This window comes from Lepidochelys olivacea (genome assembly GCF_965140295.1).
Source record: "Lepidochelys olivacea isolate rLepOli2 genome assembly, chromosome: 2".
Taxonomy (NCBI): Eukaryota; Metazoa; Chordata; order Testudines; family Cheloniidae; genus Lepidochelys; species Lepidochelys olivacea.
Genome location: NC_140412.1, coordinates 206,324,244 through 206,341,153, shown reverse-complemented (window position 1 = coordinate 206,341,153; position 16,910 = coordinate 206,324,244). Strand labels below are relative to the sequence as shown.

At 40.8% G+C, this 16,910-nt stretch overlaps 1 protein-coding gene across 2 annotated transcripts in view; it reads left to right on the top strand.

Moving 5' to 3' along the window:
* CHN2 (chimerin 2) overlaps nucleotides 1-16,910 on the top strand; it is a 200,253-nt gene that overhangs the window by 131,058 nt on the left and 52,285 nt on the right. The gene's annotated exons all lie outside the window — the stretch shown is intronic.

Sequence of the window (16,910 nt, the reverse complement as noted above, 5' to 3'; positions counted from 1 at the left end):
ATGAAAAAACACTATTCCTATTCCCTTGGAGGCTGCTTGAGTGCCATCCCAGAAGGTGTTAGGAGCCTTCATTGACATCAATGGGAACAAAAGGTGCGTAGCATCTCTAGGATAGGGCTCCCGCACGGCATCTTGCAGGATAAGGCCCTTTAGTACCATGCAGACCCACGCTGACGTTCACTTCTGCCTCAACCCCCCAATACCCATAGTTTCTCCTCAGTCTCTTCCATTGCAGCAGTGGTACGCTCCCAAGGAGCGTTTTTGGTCCCACACTTGGCTTCTACCTGTCAGTCTCCCTGGTGTGGCTCTAAAGAGTCCAGATATAGATGCTATTGGAGCAACATCCTCAGCCCAGTCTCCTACAAAAAAGGGGAGGTAGAGACTGAGAAATGTCTAATTCAATCACAAATTAGAACAATTAATTTTTAAAAGCATCCCCTATTGGGGAGGCTCACTGTAGCAATCCCTCAGAATTTAAGAAGGGCATTTTTTATTAAAGTAACACTTTAGAAGCAACTGTAGTGTTCTTTTATCTGCTTCCTTCCCTCTATTTCTCCTTCAGTCAATACCTTTCGGTACCCAGGCAGGAAAAACCCTCCCATAAAACACTCCATACCACCTTTGTTTCCTCATTATTTCCCATCTTCCCTTCCCAGGACAAGAAAAAGTATTTCTCTTGGCTTGTACCCACTTTATGCATCTTCAAAAATTCCACTACAGATACTCTGGTTTCTACCAAAGGGACGTCAGCACCGCAAAAGAAAACAGTCACGTTCCACCACAGCACAGAAGATACAGCAAGGACCAGCAGCAAAGAGGCTAATGGAAGTCCCTTAGCAAAAATTTGCAGTGCTTTGAAAATGTAGGGGTTAAACTGCAGGCTCCCCCGGAAGAACAAATATTCTAAATAGAATTGTTCTTGGCCAATATAGTACTCTTGGTACTGCTTGTTTAGGAAAGAAAGGGATTGAAATTCTCATTTTTTTAAATAATTAGGTTCCAAATTTCAGAAGCAAAGCAACCCATAAACTCACAGAGCTTTGCATCATTGTAAGTGCAAAAGTAGTTGTAAAACAGAGTATTTAAGAATCTCTGGGTTTTTTTTTTGCCAATATGAACAAACCCAATATTATATTATGTGTTTTACCTAGATGTTTTAGCATCCATGCAAACTACTTTATTGCAGTGGTTCTCCAATTGTGCCACCAATGCCACACAGACCACTTACTGGTGTTACAAAGAGAGGTGGCTAGTCATATGGCACCACCTCATCTTATAACATTAGATTGTGTTAAAGATGGCTAAAAATATGGTAAGCACTGTCCTAACTTCACTGCTCCACATGAGCAATTGCTGCAGTTGATGGCAATTACTGTTAGTTGGTGCTTATTGGCCGGGGATGTGGTCTGCACCATTGCAAATGAAAGGGGAGATGATCCATAAAACAATCTCACTATTCAGATGAGATCCATGCTATGAAAGAGCCTGGGGATCTCTGCTCTGAGGGTCTCATTTAAGCCTACAAGGAGAAGGCTGCTTGCAGTGTGAGGAATTCTGCTCTGGAAGCAGGTGGCTGTCTGAAGGGGCACCCAAAATCAGCTGCTGCTATTTGAGTAGGCCGAGGGAAAGGAGTTCCCTCACCCACTGCTAATGCTCCTTGTGTAGCTGGGGAATGAAGGTGGCTCCCAGTCTGCCCACACTGACTCCTTTTTGAGTAGGCTAGGAAGGAGGGGGCACCCCTTTCCCTTGTCTGGGTAGTTTGTGGGGGGGCACCTACCACTCCCTTGGTTGGTTGGAGACAGCCCCTCACCTCCTGGTGTATAAGACCCAGTGGAGGAGGTTATCTCCTGGAGCAGAGGTCCCAGCAAGGTGGCCCTACTCTCACCTCCGTGCAATAAGGTGAAGGCTGAGTGTATGTCAAGCTGACGCCACTCTGCTATCCAAGCAGGGTGCTATACTGGGGAAGTGGGATGGTGGCTGGGGTGCATACAAACACAAAAAGTCCTGTGCTGGGGTGACAGTAGAGCCTCCAAACAAGGGACCTCATATTTTTACTCATCTGAACAGATGTTACAAAGTTTGGGGTGACCTATTTGAGAGCCTTGGGCACAATTTTCAGAGGCGTTGAGCATTCACAGTTCCCACTAACTTAAGTAAGAAATGCGTGTGCTCAGCAGATCTGAAGGTTAGGTCCACTGAGATGGAAATTCCTATTAAATCATCTAATATATGTGGAATAGGTTTTAATCCACCTACAAGATTATTTCCCTTAAGCATATTCTCCAGTTCTCAACAACTGATATAGTTGGTTTTCTTCTACTACTCCTAGAAGACTACTCCAGATTGATTACATTATAGGTAGTGTGGTGTAGGAAAGCTGCCTGACATGATCCATTAAAAGACCCTGTTTTCAGCTGCTTATAACTTTGCCCGACTTCAGCCATTTGGACTGAAGTTTTCCATCTCAGCTGTCTGTGCCAGGCTGAATTTTTGGGGGAAATGTTCAGCAAAAACAGCTCCTCTGTTTGTCAGAGTGACATTAAAGAAAAACACATTATTTTGCCTTTGTTAAAAAATTCTTATAATGAGGGCTGGTTGGGAATTTTTTCACAGATTTCTTGTTTTGAAAAGTTTCAGAAGTGTTGAATTGGGCTGTTTTGACATTTTCTGAACAAAATGTTCTGTTTTTTTGGTTCAAAATGATAGTTTGTTTTGAAATTTAAATTTAGCTAAATTGTTAAAAAAAAAATTAAAATGTCAAAATAAAAATGAAATATTTTGAATCAAAACGATATGATTAGTGTGATCCAAATTGTAATTTTTTTCAGTTTGTGAAAAATTTTGAGATTTTGATATGTCATCCCAATTTAGGAGAGGAAAATATTTTGATATCTTGAAAGTATTCCCAGGATGGGAAAACTGTTTCCCGCCCAGATACACTTACAACCATTTCATTGAGAAGCTCTTGCACCTCCATGCTTTGGAGCACGGTTTGAAAATTGGCCGGGGGATGGCTTTTGTGTCTTGGATGTGACTTTTGCCAGCCCTGTGAAAAAATCAACCCAAATTTGATCAAGTTGTAAGCTTTTGAAAAATCACACATGCTCAGTAGAGACTGGTTAGTTTGGTAACTAAATTTTCTAAAAATTCCATCTGCACTGAAGATGTTCAGCCCGGAGTTGCAGGGACTGAGCAAGACTTGGCCTGCAATTGCTTTTTCAGGTTGCTGCAGCACCAGAACTGAGGGTAGGGGGAGTCTCTCTGTTGTTCTCAGTGGTCTTCCTAATGGCGCCCAGGAATCAAGGAGGGGGAGAAAACAGCCTGACTGAAATGAAGAGTGGAACTAAGCTAAGAGGACAGGAAGGGGGTAGACTGGGGCACAGCTCTTGAGGAAACTGGGATGAGGATGGAGCACTGGGGAAGGGACTGAGAGCTGGGGCATAAATTGGATATTGGAACTGGGATGTGGAACTAAGCAGCAAGAGAGACTGGGACAAAGAGCTGAGAGGTGTTGGAAGGGCATTGGGACACAAGCAGTCTAGAGGCGCCATGGGTAGAAGGTGTTGGGTGTGGGGAGGAGGCAGTGAAAACAGTGCAATCTTAATTCATTCCCTGTGTGCATATGCATTATGATACACTCTTTAATTACGTGATCGTATATTTTTTTTTCCACCGGACCCTTACCTCATTCAGTGCACAGATGGATGGTGCTCAGGTAGTGAATCAGGGTTATGTGGTTAATGAGCCTCCCGTGTCATTTGTTGTGAAGCTGGAACATGCACAGTGAATGAGGCAGGGGATTGCAGGAAGAAAAGGATGGTCTCAAAGTTAAGGGGGATGAATGCTGCCTAGAGAATTGGAATCTATCCCTGCCTCTGCCACAATGTTACTGTTTGATGCTGGCCAGGTTACTTAAACCAAACTTTTCACAGGCTACTAATTGTGTGTTCCTCCTTTTCTGAATGCCCACATTGAGATCCTGGGGTCTGATTTCCATTAGTGCTGAGCCCTCACAACTGCAGCTGAAGTCAATGGGAGCTGTTCTCTGGACATATGAAGTGCTATAAAATGCTAAATTCTCTGAAAAATTATGCCCCAGGTTTTCAAATTGGGAGTGCAACATTAGTGGACACTTTTGACATTAATCTCTTTCTGCCTCAGTTCCCAACCTGTAAAATGGGGATATTATCACCCAGCCCCTTATCTCACAGGATTGTGAAAATAGATGAATTAATGTTTGTGAAGTACTCAGACACAGTAGTGATGAGTGCCATAGAAAGGCCTATGGGGAAACTATTGATTCTGTGTGCAGAACAGGGTTTGGATGGTGTGACTACATACATTGAATAATGAAGATAAAATGAAATACTGAATAGCTGCTCATTCAGTGAGGACTGTCCATCTTGTACACTGAATGAGGCAGAAGTGCTGTGGAAAAAATAGTCTTTCATTACATGATCACAAACTATCTTAATGCATAAATGGTTGAATTAAGGTAGATTATTTTGGATGTACAGCCAATCGGTAAAATCCTACCCCCATCAAGACGATTACAAAACTCTCAGTGACTTCAGTGGGACCAGGGTGTCACTCTAGGTCTGGAAAGTAAATAGCAAATTATTTTGCTTTGCAGAAATTTACTGGCTTGACAGTGAGTAATCAGTTGTTCATTGAGTGCACAACAGCATAACTTTGGAAAACAGCCCCTGGTCTATTTAATTAACCGTTGGAAAGAAAAGAAATAGGGAGTGTTTGGGTTTTTAGATCAAAATGTGACTGAATATAACATTCCTTACTACTAGGACAGAGGCCTGCCAGCTTCATGGCTCACACAGGCATAACTTTAAGAGTCCTATTACTGTAATAAAAAGAGAGGGAAATGAATATTACGCAGACCTCTTTCTCAGAAAATGCTTCACAGGCTTCCTCCATTAGACAAAACATATCCCCTCTGTGGTCAGTTACTTTCCATCAGCCAGAGGCAGGAGTCTTGTTGATATGCTGAGAATTCTTATTAACAGTTCCTCCTTACTATTAATAGTTATTATGGGTAAAGGTCCCAGTGTGTACTAGACACTTTATAAACAAATAAGGGGACAAGGTACTTGCCCTGGGCAGAGGGAACTTGCAGTCCGTAGGGGTTTTCCTGAAGTAAAATGAATATCACTAGGTCATTTTATTTATTTATTATTATTTTTAAGGATTTGTCCAGCATGCATAGCCTTAGTAGTTACTGCAGATGTTGTTTTCCAAAAGTTAGAAATTTCATAGGCAACCCACAATGGAATGCAAATATGACCGTGGGTATGTTAAGAACTAGATTTTGAGTAAACCAAAAAGGAAACCCCAACAACCAAGAAAACAACCTCAGAAGTTAAACCAAACAGATGTACCATTATAATTCCCTGTGGACTGCCAAATTCCAGCTCTAGAAAACCATGAAAGAGACTAAATTCCAAACGTAGGGAGCCAGTAATGAGAAGTTCCCACTGCCAATCCAGAGGAGTTCCACCCTGGAAACTGACAGAGCATTGTAGCTTATTTTAATTGTCATGATAGGGCAAAGAGTGAGGTATAACTGCACTTTAAAATTAAAAGGAAGCTAGAACAGAGATTTCTTCAGCATAGATGGTAGGTGTTTACAGCAGCCCACGCCCACTGAAGAGGCTGGCAACGACATTTTTTATCATATGGAACTTCAAGTTAGCCTTCAAGGTTTAGCCCTAAGCAAAGCACGTTAAGTTAGTTCAGCTTGTAGGTGACCAAGGCATTGATGACCTTTGCAAAGTCTGCTTTAGAGAGGAAATTTCACAGTCTCGTGGCCAAATCAAATGAAATAAGATGTTACAGACCAAAGTTTTTACCTAACAGTCCAGGTGCAGTATTGGGGGAAAAAAAAAAAACATTTTGGCAAAAGCTACATATGCACCCTTGATAGACAGTGCAGCACCACTGCTGCCCTTTTCCACCATGTGCTTCCAGTGACTGTCAGCACAAGCAATAGAACGCAGTCACATGCTTCTGCTAATTCTGAATACAAGCACTAGCATCTAGAGCTAACACTGTTTTAATATTACATTTTCTAATATCTTTTTCCAACACCCGCTGGTATTTCAAAACTACAGTGGAGCACTTAGGGTGGCACTCTGAGTTAGGCCAGGGCTTTTTTAATCTTTGGAGACTTGGTTCAACAATGAATTAAATACAAATGAAAAATTTGTTCAGTGCTTTCAAACTGCCATGCATATCCTCTCATATCCTCACATATCCAGTCCAGGTTTTAAAAAAATGATTCTATTAAGTGAATATAAAATCATTATAACAATCAGATTTTGTGAATCTGAAACTCGTTATCTGAATGTTTCTGATATTCCATGAGACATTCAGATGATGATAGTTTATCTGTACACAGTTTGGCAATGTTACATCAATCCAGTAACCTCTGCTTTAGAGAGGCCCAGGACTCTTGGTAGCCTGGGCGTTGGAAGTAAGGATGAATGTTCTTCGGCAGATCCATAGAGATGCGTGCTATGCATGGCTTTACCTGGCACAATTGGTCTTTCACTTTCATTAGCCCTTTACTAAATTCAACAAATGTATCCAACTAATTAAATATATATATATATTCTTGTGCTGTGCAAGCCTATGTATTAAAGTAGTGAAACGCTAGATTATATGGACATAATAGTGCATAAATAGTAAATACTCTTATTATACTTTATTTTTCAAATAGATTGGTGATGCATCACATGGACTAAGTCTCCCTGCATATTGCACAATGAATGAAACAGCTGTTCAATATTTATTTTTATCTTCACTGTTGAGCGAGTGGACCCCCTGTTCATTCAGTACACAGTCCTGGGCTCATTTATTGCAAGTTGTCTGTCCTGTCCTAAGAGCCCAGATATGAGCTCAGTCAAAATTAGGTGTCTGTCCACAACATCTGTGCCTTAATTATTGCACCTCTTCCACCCTGTACACTAACTGACAGAGGGATTCTGTAGAAAATAAACTCTGCAGTACACTTAAAGTCTGTCTTGTCATGCACACAAGGGGGCAGAGTTCAGGTTGCACAAGTAATCTTAACTTAGGCATTTCCTGATTTTGGAATGCTTCACTTTACAACCTTACAGTCGTTTTTTAAATTTTAATGTCCTAAGTTAAAACAAATAAGAAAACAGACATTCTGTGATATGGAAGTACAGCATTTTTTAGACAGCAGTGCCACTCAATATTGTCTAAACCTTTTTTTGGTCAAAGTTCCAAAAAGCTTTACCGAACAAAGTGTTACCCTGAAAGGTAAATGTTTGTCAAAGTTATAAGCAACTGAAAAGGCGGTTTTCAGATGAAAATGTTAGGCAACTTTAACTGTGGCTGTCAGTCTAGTCTCCAGCAATATTTTCTCTTTTATAAACTCATATTTCATGAATATACATATGTGGTGTGGACTTGAACTTTTACAGCAGCAAGGTTTGTTTCCCAAGTAGGCTGGGGTTTGGCAGGAATTACAGTTGAGGGTTTCTGATTATAGAATATCTAAAGTTCCAGTTAATATTCAAGGAAAATTCTAGACTTTAACAAACAAGCTAAACAAATTCTTTCTGTTTTTCAGTTTATAAAGGGTTGGGGTTTTGTTTTGTTTTGTTTTTATTAGAGCCAATAGATTTTCTGAAGAAATAGGGGGATTTGGTTACAGTGGGTGAAACATTGACTGTGGGCAAAATCTGACTGAAAGGCATACTCCGCAGTCAATTGGAAGCAGGGTTCTCCCTCTCCACACCCCTTTTTACTTCACATGTTAATCACTTCATCACTAAACTCATGTTAGTCTGTTCTTAAAGGAATTTTAAGACAAAGTATTTGATCTAGTATACTTTTCAGAACACTATGAAGTATTTTTTGGTATTCTAGTGCTAGGTCCTGATGCCAATGTTTGTAATTCTTCATTAAAATCTTGAAAATAAAATGTCTTGTTCTTGAAGGGTTTTTTTGTTCCATTTTATTAATTTTAACTCCTACTCCCCTTGATATTAAAGAGAAAAACTTATTTGTTATAAAAATAGATGCTGAAAATAGGGGCTGCTTGCCAGCCTGTCTGCTCTCTGGGTCTTTTTGTTCAGTGTTTGTACAACACTTACACAGTAGGAACATGGTCTATGACTGGGGCCTCCTGCATGCTATCACAGTATAAATATACAGGTTGAACCTCTCTAGTCTGGCACTCTCTGGTCCAGCAACATCCGTGGTCCGGCATGATTTTAGTTAGCCTGATGTCCGCTTATTGTGGGCGAGGCCAAGTTTCCTGCAGTCTGGCAACGTTTTGTTTACAGCTGCCAGTCCTGGCTTTCAGTGTTCTGTGCTGCTATTTAGCTCTAATTTACCCCTAAATTTAAATTACCCCTAATTTACCCCTCTTACTTCTAAGAAACCAGCAAACAGTGGAAGTGTTGGTAATGCTGCTAAGCGTAAGCATGTATCAATATCCATATAGCAAAAGGTGGAATTGTTGCAGAAATTGGAAAAGGGCACATTGGTATGTTTTTTCATTTATTCACCGAGGTGAATAAAAAATAAAAAGAGACCTGCTCGCTACAATACTGTTTTGACCTCCCGTGGTTCGGCAAATTCTCTGGTTCGGCACCAGTCAGGTCCCGAGGGTGCCGGACTAGAGAGGTTCAACCTGTATAATATAACAATAAGGGTCTGACTGCACAGTGAGTGGGAGTTTTACCTGAGTAAGGTATGTCTGCCCAGTGCAACCTGTGCACATGGTTCAACGCTCCACATTATGATCTATTTAAATCACAGTAAACCAGTGTGGTTTCTAAAATGAAAAATACAGCTGGCTAGCAAATTCACAATCTCTGGAATACTAATTGATAATAGATTACTTTGAAGTTGATGGGGTTTACTGTTCACAGTAAATCTGTGGTTTACTATGGATTTAATAACACAAAGCAAAAATCTTCTCACTGGGTGATTCTACAGTTTCAAAAAGCAAAAGTGTCCCCAAAAGTTGAAGTGCTCCTATAATGATGATATGCGTATAAATTGCTAAACAGCTAACGACATATACACTGAAGTACTTCTAACTATTAGAAGTGTTCTGATCACTCACTTCACACTGTGTCACTATATAGTTAACAACCTTCCAACAGTGAAATGATGTTGTGTTTTATTTATTTATATATTTTAGAATAGCTTCTTTAGGCAACAAGTCAGTGTGATTAGTGATTCAAGATGTGTTGCAGATTTGAAGAATAAAAAAATAACTCTCCTAGAGGCATTAGCTAACTAACTATTTTATCCTTTTATGCAGTTGTAATAGGAGTGCCATCTCAACTTAACATGATCAAGGAGTGATTGGAATGTTGATAATAATACTATGTTAAACTTTGTAAAACTATAGCGAAAATACTGGTCTGAATGTGCTCAGTCGGATGGCCCACTCCCAAGAAAAGACAGGCAATTACACAGAAGTGGGAAGCAGATGATGGAGAGCACAAGGTGAAAGCTTGTCCCCATGGTGGGGACTTACACTAAGAACCATCCCAATGATTCTGAACTGTACTAACATGTCATCAGAATATTCACTGACTTCTTCACGTCCAAGACCAGGCTTTCTCAGTCCAAAAAAAAAAAGAAAAGAAAAGAAAGATGATCCTAGTAGTTGTAAATTTTCTTTAACATTGCATTTTTGGGGAAAGAATATTCAAAAACAGATTTATTGAGATGCCCAAGAAAAATTCCTAATTGTCAATTTGTATTTTTCTGATTCAGAGATGCATTGGAAAGGTTTACTAAAATCTTACCGTTTCTTTTAACTTGGAGTATAAACTTTGCATTGTTTCATGATAAATTAGTGAGATGATCTCTTTATCTGTCCCTGTTTGATCTCTAAGACTTTTTTGAGCTGATTTGATATTAAGCACTCAGCACAGGCTTTAAAAAGCAGTGCAAACTCCATTAGAATGCCTTGCCAGAATCTGGTTAGGTGACCCTACCAGACTGGTACAGACAACTGGACATCTGGATGTCACATATCTCCTTGGCCCGTATGAATCTGGGCAAAGATCTGTGGGGGTCACTGATGCCCCCACTGGTAGTATTCGTAGAAGGTCTACTTCTGGTGATAGATGAAGACTAGATATCAGATTGCGTTGACCTACCTATATGAATGCTAATAGGAGTAGGCAGAGGTGCTTTTTGGTGGCATCATTTTCATGTATCTGAGAGAGGCCAGTGGGAAAATTTCCAGTAATTACATCTTTGCCCCCAAGCACTCCCTCAGAGAGGCCTCCACAGGGCTCATCTTGCCCCTCCTCTTGTTCCATGAGTGTGTGGGATTATTGGGTTAATGAGAAGCTATGGGCTACAGTGCTTTCTCTGTCCTAGTTACGTCCAGTTCTTTTTTGTTTCATCTGATCCAGCCAGTGATGTAGATCAGGAGTTCCCAACCGTTTTCTTTCTGAGGCTCCTGCCCCAACATGCTCTAAAAACTCCATGGCCTACCTGTGCCACAACAACTGTTTTTCAGACAGCATTTGAGGGTAACAAACAGAGCAATTGCCTGGGGCCCCACACCACAGGGGCCACCGTGAGGCTACATTGCTCAGGTTTCGGCTTCAGCCCCAGGAGGTGGGGATCAGGGCCCCGAGCTGCAGTCCTGTATGGTGGGACTTAGGCTTTCTCCCCTGGACCCTAGTAAGGCTAATGCTGGCCCTGCTTGGTGGCCCCCCGAGACCTGCTTGTGACCTGCCAGGGGACCCCGGATCCCTGGTTGAGTACCACTGTTGTAGAATACCTTCCTCTGTGCTTGTTAGATTGGTAGACTGGGTGAAGCAGACAGAAGGCTCACTGAGGAATACATCTGTCCCTGTTGAGGAGTATATTGGTGTGCCTGACATTTGTTACTAGAATCTGCAGCCTGAGAGTGGTGTTGGATGCTGAGCTGCTGTTTGACATTCAAATACAGCCATGTCTAGCAAAGCTTTTTCTCACCTACTTCTAACCTGGACATTACAATGGGTTCCTTTGGAAGTGGGTCCTGCTAACATGATCCATGCCTTTGCCACTGCCCCATTACATTATTGCAATGTGCTCTGCATTGGGTTACACCTTAAATCAAGCTGGAAACTGAAGCCACAGCAGAATGCAGCAGCTCATTCAGTAGGTCCATGCGCTCCAAGACCACATGACATAGGTGCACTGAGAGTGGCATTGGCTGGCTGCCTGATAGTTTCCAGGTAGAATTCTTAAGATTTTGAGTTTTGACCTCTGAAGCCCTCTGGGTGTGTCCACGCTGCACCTGACAGCTGTGATTCCCAGCCCAAGGTAGATAGGCTGGCCCTAGCACTGCTTAAATGTTTTTTTTAAAAAGCAGTGTGGACATTGTGGCACTGGCAGCAGCTTTGGTAGCTGCCCGAGTCCCAGTCTACCCAATCCTCTTGGTCCGAAGTCAGGCGGCTTGCCCAAACTGCGCCAGTGCTGCAGTGTCCACACTGCTATTTTTAGCGTACTAGCTTGAGCTGAGCTAGTGTGAGTCTGTCTATCTATACAGTGTAGACATACCCTTAGTGGCTTTCTTGCCCACTAAAGAGATCTTGCCAAATGTGCAGTCGGCTAAGATGCTTGAGCTGGATTTTCCTTGGTGGAAAAAGAGAAGGAGCTCACAAATGGAATATACTGCCCCCTTTTGGTCCAAAACAACCAATATCTGACCCATAGGGTGTCTTCTCTTTACCCAGCCTTTTGGGTCAGGGATGGGCATGATATGAGCTCGTAATTATGGAAAATGCGGAGTATAGTTTGTGTGTGATTTTAGTTGGCTATTTTCTGGTTTCCATAGGAGCTGCTGGCTTTCTTTTGTCGTTGGTCTTTCAGTTATGTCAGAGAACTTAAGAGCCCATATAGGTTTTTTCCAAAAAATATTTATTATAGGTTAAAATAAAACAAGGGTGAGACAAGATGGCAGTCCCTTTACTGAAATTCCACTGTATTACAACCATAATAGGCTAACATGTTAAGCTTCTTAAAGCAAAGCAGATGGTTTTAACTGTAAAAAATGCACTTGAACCATGAGGGAATTAGCTTATTTGAATTGTATCTACAATATAAATTTTTTGCAGCCTAGTTTTAAAAAATATTGCACCCAGAGGTTGTAATTCCTAGTGCTGTGGTCTTAAAAAAATGTTTTTGTTTTCCTCCTAATTTATAAATTTTTCTTGATGTGAAGAGGGGTAATAGATATAGAGTGAAAACATACTATCCAGTGAGAATGTGCATACATCTAGAGTTTTCTTTAAATGCACTGAAGTCTGATTTTAATTCCTTTGTTGCACACTGGAATGCTTTTGGTTAGTTTGTGTCAGCCCCATGCTGAGTAAATCCTTCATTAATACCTTCTATAATAAGTATGTCTCCTCTGTCCACCAAGGCTGGTGTGCTATATGTTACAAACAGCTGAGAGTCTAGGACATCGAAGCTAGGAAATGTATCCTGAATAGGCTCCAGCAAGGACATGACTGTGGTGTGCCTTTCTCTGGTAATTTTAAATTAAGTCTGTCTTTCAGTTGACATCTTTGGAGAGCAAAAATGAAACCAAGAAAGGGCTATGATTCATATCAGACCACTCAAGACCTGTTTCTTTTCTTATTGCTCATTTTCAGCCATGAAAATAAGCTTTTTATTTTGTTTCCAAACATACTGTTAACTGTTTAACTAGCAGTGCTAATAAATTCTAGGCAAGACTGAGGTTTTCTTTGTAGTTCAACAGAACATCATGGAACACATGATAAAACAAAATGTGTGTTTGTATGAAGAGTGTGTAATTAAAAGCACAATCTCACTTGAAATTCTTCAGCAGAACTCCTCTTCTAAAACTGAGAGTTTATCAGAGCAAAGTACTGTAGTATGTATTGCTTAATGTGCAACTAAGTAAAACTGACACCACCTTACTGAACAGATCCTGATCCTGTGTGCATACAGTGTCATATCTACTGGCCCATATCTATGAGATGCCAAGCACACTCAATTCCTATCCGCTTCATTGAGAGCTGAGGGCACTCTCTGGTAGGATTAGACCTTTAAAGAGACCAAAAAAAAAAAAAAAACCCTAAGGTTTGCTTTGGTTTGTTTTGTTTTCTCTAGCTCCTGTTAGCACTGTAGAGACAGTACAGTTAAGAAGGAGCTTGATGCACTCTGTTACTTTTTGTGTTAAGCACTACCACAATGTAAATGTTTAATAATAATAAACATGTAATTCCACAATGCCATGTTTAGAGTCCAATAGAAAGAAAGACAGCTAATTTTACAGTTGCTTGTGTCTTAAATCTGCTTGCCTTCCTAATTCATTAATAGTGAATAACTTTTTCCAGTGGGCTATAATTAAGGTGCCGTTACATCTAATGAATCATTCTGCATATTTTTATTCTCTGAAGGGAGGCTGCCTCTTCTTCATTATATTACTTAGTACATATAGCACTACATCTGTGATTTACAAGCTTGGGTGAACTTACGTTTCACTAAGTTCAGCAGAATTCAGTAAAATCATCTTTAAGCTTTGTAAATAATGGCTCACTATGATGCTCAGTACCCTGAGTAGAAAGAGGCAGGAATGGTGGATCATTTCCCTAATCTGAGATACTGGGTTAGGATCTGATTCTGAGTAGTACTGTGTGCTCTTAACTCCCAAGTGGCTCCAGAGGAAGCTGAAGATGCTCAGGAGGCAACCAGTGGCTCCTAGGGTTAACTTTTTATTTGCTGTGACATGCACTTCTCTCCAAATCCCAACATTTCTTCACATTTACTGTCTGGCAATCGTTTTGTCAGTGGTGATGCAGGACAGTTACGACCATCCTCTCGTGATAGATCGGTCTTATAGCAATTTTACAGATGGAAAAATGGAGGTGCAGAGAAGTTAATTAACTTTCCCCATGTCACACAGCCAGATACAGAACCCAGGAGTCCTGGCTTCCAGCCCCTTGCTCTGACCACTAGGTAACACATCCATTCATTACAGCATCATATTTTAAGAAGTCCTTTTACATGTCTTACTAATGTTTTTTTGCAAGTTGTCCTATTAGAAATATCTGATTGTTAGGTCACATTTAAAATCACTGCCTTTGATTTCATGATTTCTTGGTTTGTTTTTGTTCAGAGCAAATCACATATGCAACACCTACACACACATCTTTTGCTGAAAAAATATGCAGAATATAATGTACTATGTCTAAATAGGACAATTTTCTCCCAAAGAACTAATTAGTGAGATTCTAAGAAGTATATTGCATTTTATAAATATTGTCTGTATAAAGCTGCTAAAATACTTTAATTGGACAAGATCTGGTGTTCTGCTATCTGCATTGCCTCCCCACTGAATATAGAGTCCAGCTCTAGGGCCCTGATGTGATATTCAAAGCTCTCTAACAGACTGAACTTCATAACCTGAAAGATAGTCTTTCCCTTTGCAGCTATGACATCCTACAATAGTTGCATTCCATTGGAACAGGAAAACTGTTGACCAATAGTGGGAGGCTCATGAATGCTGAAGACATATTAAGAGTTGGACCTAAAGTATGTAACTCATTCTCACAAGTGAGAAGAATGACCACAGAACTAACGGCTTTCAGAACTGAGGCACCAATTGTGCAAAGACCTAGGCACTTGTTTAACTTTACGTGCTGAGAGGGGCTAGTCCCATTGACTTCAGTGGTGCTACGCATAGTGTATAAAGTTAAACACATATGTAAGTCTTTGCAAGATTGCTGCGTAAGTGCAAAACTAAGTTTAGTTTTTAATTTCCCTTAGTTTCCACACACACACAGAAACAAAAATCAACAAATAAGCTATAAACAAATCAAACTATCCTCTGGGGTGGAAAAGATGAAAACTAATAACCTCAAAATATGTTTTTATATATTTGAAAGGTATTCGGATAGATACTATGGTCACAGGACTATACAAGTACCTAACCAGATTAGATAGAGCAGCTGCACAACTATATTGGAATGGTGGCAATTATGTATTTCAAAAAATGTTTCTTTACATTTGCTGAGTAATTTAGAAATGTTTGTGTTGAGGAGATGGAATTTACTGCGTTTTTATTGTATGTTGCTGCTAGCGCTATAGAGGTAGTGGAATAAATTTGAGGCAGAGTAGTGATGTCATTCTCTCCTTTTTTTTAAAAAAAAAAATCCCTGTTTTGGATTGAGAGCAGCCATCTGTCCTCCTTAGAACAATCACTGAAGCAGCTGTGCATGTACTGCCATCAATAACAAAAGCTGCTGCTTCGTATCAGAGGGCAGCAGACTAGAGGTCGCGGGGAGTTATAAGAACGATCAGGGTCAACTGACACCTGATGCCACGTTGTATGGAAAAATAAAACTAGGATTATACAGCCTTTATGTGCGCATTGACTAGTAGATCAGTAGGGTCACCCTTTTGTCTGTGCTTTGTCTTTAGAAGCGATGGGAATGCATGAGTGTGTTAGGGATATTTCCCTATTACTACCTTCAGGGTTAAAAAAAAAAAAAAAAGGCAGGAGGGGGAGCTGTAAGCAATGAATAAAGCAAATATTACACCATTTCTTTTGAAAGGACAGAAAAGGGGCATTGGCAGTCAGTACTTTATAATAGTTCAAAATGTACACTGTCAAACATTTTGAGTATTCTATAGAATACTGTGCCAAGCTGTGCCATGCAGTGCAATGAATCATGATTTTGATGTTGCATCTGCAGCATAGTGTAGTTCCCGTGGCTGGCTATGGGAACAGAGAACCTGATCCAGGTCCTGCTTCTGATTAGACATTCTAGAGGTGCAGAAACCTCAGAGGGCTACATAAATAGTCTGCATCTCAGACTCACCTGTCCTGGGAGTTGGGCTTTGTGCATAATTAGGTGGAGGAGAGGAAGTGAATGCGTATGTTACACAGGATGGGCTTGCCCATTCCCCTGAGCAGCTCTTCAAATCAGGTAAGTGAGGTCTTCTTCCCCCTAAGAAGCCCCAATCTTATGGCTAACTTTTACACTCCTTGTTCTGGGTCCATATAGAGAACAGGCAGTAATACAAATCTGGACTGTAATAACCTCCTTATATACCGCCACAAGGAGAGGAATCTATGGGACTCGGTTCATTTTTATTAAAAATAAAAAATATATACCTTGTGGAGTGAGTGCAGCAGCTACCCTCTTTTCCCTAAAGCCAGATTGCTAAATGGGGGGCAGCTTTTACCTACCTTGTCATGTTTCTCAGGCTGAATTCCAGTTTTAAGCCATCTGCCAGAGATACAGCCATGCAGCCTTGCATCTCCTTGGATGACAATCATCTAGGTAGGAGTCTGCTCCTTACCACAGACACAGGGAAAACATTCAATGAAGCCTGGTCGGGTGGAGTGTCAGATTCCACATCTGGAAAGCTACAGACACCATATGCAACCACCGCAGTAGGATCCATCGTTGGACACAGAAGAGTGTCCATAGATGCAGAACGCAGGCTGGCCACATGACAACCACAGCTGCAGAGGCTAATAGGCACAGGAATAGGCCCAGAATAATAGTGCAACCCTTGGCTCTTCATCTGCCTGTCTTCTCTACACCAGACTTAAAATTACACGTATGCAAAACAGTTTCCCATGGCCCTCCCCTTGCTTCCAGGCAGTAGAAAGATCCTGAAACAGCAGGTTGTGATCATATCATATAAAACACACCATTCTGCAGCAAAACTAATCTCCTCTCCCTTTCTCTAGAGACATGACTGTATTAGTCTGAAGTTGTTTGTTTTGTCAAATGTAACGGTTAAGGTTTGTTAAATTGCTTTTGATGACCATACTCCTTCCAGCTATGTTCTCTGTGTCTCTGATGCATCATGTTCTGCTCTCCACTAATTGTCCACTTCATCTCCTAATTTGTATG